Genomic DNA, 5,499 nt, shown 5'->3' with positions numbered 1-5,499 from the left:
GGCTTACTTCCTGGCAACACCAACAGAAAAACAGCTCCTGCAAGGGAAGAGTCACTGTTATCTCCCAGCTTCTGTGACCAGGAACTAGTGAGTCTCTTCACTTCATATTCCTAGCTGCTACTACAGTAAAGGGAACAAAGCGACTGTTCATCAAGGCCATGGCCTGTCCAGCTGACCCACAGATGTATTATTTTAGCACTTGGCAATAACCATTTACAGAGTGTTATTAGGTCACTGTTTACACAGTGATGAAGGAAGTTGAAACAAATTGTTCAAGAGGTGTCTTGGAATACTGTGTGAATTTTAGTTTATTGACAGACATTTATTGACAAATATTTATAGCCAAAAGTAGAAGTTACCTACCTCCAAATTCCTTCTCTACAATTTCACCAGTTGCAGATTAATGGGGAAAGAAAGTAAATAGGAAGTAATTTAGCATACAGATGGCCAAACAAACACATGAAAAGATACTCAACATCACTCATTATTAGGAATAGAACTACCATATGACCCCAAAGTACCACTACTGGGCATATACCCTGAGAAAACCATAACTGAAGGAGACACACGTACTCCAATGTTCATTCTAGCACTTTTTACCATGGCCAGGATGTGAAACAATCTAGATGTCCACTGACAGATGAATGGATACATGAATTGTGGTACATATATCCATTGGAATATTTACTAAGCTATAAAACAGAAGGTCAGTCCTAATGAGGTGGATAAACCCAGAGTCTATTATACAGAGTGATGTTAAGTCAGAAAGAGAAAGATAAATTTTGCATATTAACACATGCATATGGGATCTAGAAAGATGCCGCTGATGAACCTACTCCCCGGGCAGACATGGAGAGACAAACATAGAGAATAGACTTATGGACACAGCATGGGAAGGAGAGAGTGGGACACCCAAAGGATAAAAGAAGAACTGCTGGTATAAGCAGCAGCGTGAATGAATCCCAAACTATTACGCTGAGTGAAGGAAGCATGAGCAAATGAGCAAATTCTGCATGAGTCCACTTACATGAATCTCACAGGAAAGTTCAGTTTCGTCTCAAGCAACAGAATGCATGTCAGTGATTACCTGGGCCCCAGAATGGGAAGGGGCAAAAAGGGACCCTTTGCAGATGATAGAAATGTCTTATATCTTGGTAGTCGTGGTGGCAGGCTGTCAAAACTCTTCAAAGTGTACATTTAAAATGTGTATATTTTCTTGTTTATAAATTATACCTTAATCAAGTTGATTTAAAAATATATGAATTCTCCTGCATCCAACTCTTAATCTCCTATAGCACTCCATGTCTTCTCTCTCCTGTTTGTTATAAGCCCTGGCAGCTACCCTTGTCACCTTCAAATGTTCTGTAGCAATTCTGAGGCATCAAGCGCTTCACCCCCTGTGGTCAGTGCTTACCTTCACGTGGTAACTATGGTTTGTCTTTTCTGACTTCAGCTTTAGTCAAGAGAATGCCCTGGAGGGTAAGTGTCTTGCATCCTTCAAGAAATTCTGAGTCATTCATTCTCCTCCAATTCAGCCATGTGTGCATTTCAGGCAGGATCTCAGAGGACTGTTCTAATGGAGACAAGATATTCTTTCTTTCTTCCTGCCCATGAGTGTGAGCAGCTTATGGACTAGAGATGAGTGTTCCCTCTCTCACTTTACTTCCTTGAGGGGATTTTCAGTTCAATAGGCAAGCTGGTGAGGCTCTTTCCACTTCCCACCCTTCCCCAGTTTGCTTGGCCAACTCCATCTGTGGACAGAGCACATGCCTCTTTCTCTTGAGTTATGAAGATCACACTGACAGAAGGCAAATTTGATTCCTTGCAGAGTGGTTTTATTGCAACTGAAGAAAATGATCCTTATTTTCCAAAAATCTTTCTCTGGGTCAGAGTGTGGCAGAGTTGACTCTTCGGCCTTTGCCAAGCAGTAATTTCAATAAATCAACCCCTCTTGCCTTTAGCGGTATGGTTTGCTAAATGAAAGATTCCTGGCAGGGAATCTCTTAAGAAAAATGTCTGGACTTAGCAAACATTAGAGATACTGGGGAGAGTTCAAGTCACTTTCTGAATAAGAAGAGAAATAAAAGCAAAAATTCAAAAGCAAACCATGAAAGTAGCCAAGAGAACAAACCCATTGAACTGTGATCTTTCGCAGGTGGGGTTGCTATTCTGCCAGGCCCTATTTCCACCTCAGGGCTCCTTGTAGGTGCAACTGTAAGCAGGAAGCAAGTTAGGCTTTACTTGACAACATTGGACTTCTGAGAGCATTTATTAAATGATTATGAACATCTGACAAGTTGCTCTCGGCTGGTGTTAATAACCTTCTACATGAAATAGTCTGCTCAAGGTTTCTAACAGCATCAGACAAGACAGTTCATGCATATAGTTGCAGGTACTCCGTGTTTTCCAGATTAATGAGACTACCTTGAAACAGTTCTAGTTCAACAGTTCTGTCCTTATTCCATCTGAGGTTTTCAAAATCCTTCAGGATCAAAAGGATGACTTGTGAAAGTCTTTTGTAAACTCTGATATTATAACTAGAATTTGATGGTTTTTAGAGTATACATTAAAAACCTACTAGAAAAAAAAAAAAAAACCTACTAGATAGTAAAAGATATGAGCAGGTAATTCCTGGAAAAAGATACACACATGGCCTTTTATATATATTAATAATGCTCAATTTCACTTATATAAGAGAAATACAAATTAAAATTATACTGAGATATCACTTCTTAACTATCTGACAAAAATGTTAAGACTTTAATGATATCCTTAATGGCCAGACAATGGGAGAAAAAGGACTTTCATATATTGCTGGTGGGAAGGCAAAATGGTACAGCCCATTTGAAGGGAACTTTGCCATTTTCTAGAAAAATTACATGTGCATTAACCCTTTAAGCCATCAATCTCACTGCTGAAAATTTACTCTGAAAATATACCTTCACACACAAAAAAGTTGTTCATTACATTATTTGTAGTAAAGTGTTAGGAATAAACCATATGCTCATTCATGTGTGTGTGGGTGTGTTAGTTGCTCAGTCGTGTGTGACCGTTTGGACCCCATGGACTGAAGCTTGCCAGGTTCCTCTGTCCGTGGGATTCTCCAGGCAAGAATGCTGGAGTGGGTTGCCATTCCCTTCTCTAATGCCCATCCATAGGGCATTACAAACAAATTACAGTATATCTGAATGGTAGAATACTATGCAGCTATCAAAAAGGATGAGAAAGATCTCTACAAACTAACATGAAGTAATCTGAAGAATATATTGTCAAGTGACAAAAAGCAAGGTGCAAAAGAAGGCTCATTTTATGTTCTTTTGTAGAGAGAGAAAATATATACCCTTATTTATGCAAAAAAGAAAATCAAGAACAATAAATCTAAAGCTAATGAATATAACTGCCTATAGGGGGTGGGTGTAGGGGTACAAGCACGACTTCTCTGATTAGAACTTTTTTAATAGTCTTAACTTTTAAATGATGTAACTATTTTACATATTCAAACATAAAATTAAGTAAAAAGAAAGAAAATAAAACCTTGAAAGTGAAAGTGAAGTCACTCAGTCCTGTCCGACTCTTTGCAACCCCATGGACTGTAGCCCACCAGGCTCCTCCGTCCATGGGATTTTCCAGGCAAGAAGACTCGAGTGGGTTGCCATTTCCTTTTCCAGGAGATCTTCCCAACCCAGGGATTGAACCTGGGTCTCCCGCATTGTAGGCAGATGCTTTACCATCTGAGCCACCAGGGAATAAAACCTTAACATTAAATAAAGAAGTGAATATTAATATATCCTAGATAGATAACACAGTCACACAGAAAAATTATTCAAATAACTTGTAAACATAACACTAAGACTGTACATCCTTAATAGAATATATCTTAAAATCAAGAGAGTTGCAAAGACATCTTGAACTTTATTTAATAGATTCAGAATTGGTAGTGTTCTTGTTAGTTGTATTTCGGAAATTACATTGTGTTTATTGTATAATAGTATAAACAAGCTGGAATCAAGATTGCCGGGAGAAATATCAATAACCTCAGATATGCAGATGACACCACCCTTGTGGCAGAAAGTGAAGAGGAACTAAAAAGCCTCTTGATGAAAGTGAAAGAGGAGAGTGAAAAAGTTGGCTTAAAGCTTAACATTCCGAAAACTAAGATCATGGCATCTGGTCCCATCACTTCATGGCAAATAGATGGGGAGACAGTGGAAACAGTGTCAGACTTTATTTTTTTGGGTTCCAAAATCACTGCAGATGGTGACTGCAGCCAAGAAATTAAAAGACGCTTACTACTTGGAAGGAAAGTTATGACCAACCTAGATAGCAGAGACATTACTTTGCCAACAAAGGTCCGTCTGGTCAAGGCTATGATTTTTCCATTGGTCATGTATGGATGTGAGAGTTGGACTGTGAAGAAAGCTGAGTGCCGAAAAATTGATGCTTTTGAACTGTGGTATTGGAGAAGACTCTTGAGAGTCCCTTGGACTGCAAGGAGATCCAACCAATCCATCCTAAAGGAGATCAGTCCTGGGTGTTCATTGGACAGACTGATGCTGAAGCTGAAACTCCAGTACTTTGGCCACCTCATGCAAAGAGTTGACTCGTTGGAAAAGACCCTGATGCTGGGAAGGATTGGGGGCAGGATAAGAAGGGGACGACAGAGGATGAGATGGTTGGATGGCATCACTGACTCGATGGACATGGGTTTGGGTAAACTCCGGGAGTTGGTGATGGACAGGGAGGCCTGGTGTGCTGCAGTTCATGGGGTCGCAAAGAGTCGGACACAACTGAGCGACTGAACTGAACTGAACTGATAAACAAGTAAAAATGTATATATGGAATGGGGAAATTAAGGCTTGGGGCTATGTTTTATTTGAATTGAAGAAGCATTCATCATTGAATTTTTCTTCTAGCTCTGTCTATAAAAAGGGGCCAGAGGCAATGATATTCCAGTAGTAATGAGCATACCTCACACCCGGTTCTTTGCTTCCAAGTGACATTTCCCACTTAAAGAAACTAGGGCTTCTTGCGAACATGGCTGGCTTCAGGTCTGGGGCAGGGAAAGTAAAAGGTAATATGGAAACATCTTGTGGCAGATAGCAAGAAAGTGCTCTAAGGTGAATTCAGCTATATCAAAGGGACAGAGAAGCATCGAACTTTAAAACAAAACACCTGAGTCCATACTTGTTGGGCTGCACACCACAGGTCTGCAAGGCCTGTACCTGCCTAGCTTCAGATCAAAGAAAGAGCCCAGAGTCATCAAAAGAGACGTCAGTGGTTTAATGGGGGACGGGGATCTTACATGTCTGAAGCAAGGTCCTGGAGCAACATCCCATCATGTGCGGTAGATGGCAGACAGGACATAGTGGCATTCTCTCCTGGGGGCAGGGAGAGCTCACCAATTATAGAGGGAATTGACTTGAGGTTGGTTCTTCGGTTAGCAGGGAAATCAGCACAGGGGCACACTCCTCACCATCAAGCTATCATAGTGGATATGCT

The 5,499-nt window shown here is 40.5% G+C and overlaps 1 non-coding gene across 1 annotated transcript; it reads right to left on the bottom strand.

The window, feature by feature from the left end:
- Nucleotides 1-3,674: 3,674 nt before the first annotated feature.
- TRNAC-ACA lies at nt 3,675-3,746 on the bottom strand. Its single transcript has one exon. It is a non-coding gene; the product is annotated as a tRNA-Cys (tRNA).
- Between the last annotated feature and the right edge of the window lie 1,753 nt (nt 3,747-5,499).

This window comes from Cervus canadensis, chromosome 21 (assembly GCF_019320065.1).
Source record: "Cervus canadensis isolate Bull #8, Minnesota chromosome 21, ASM1932006v1, whole genome shotgun sequence".
NCBI lineage: Eukaryota > Metazoa > Chordata > Mammalia > Artiodactyla > Cervidae > Cervus > Cervus canadensis.
This window is presented reverse-complemented; position numbering and strand designations above follow the sequence as displayed.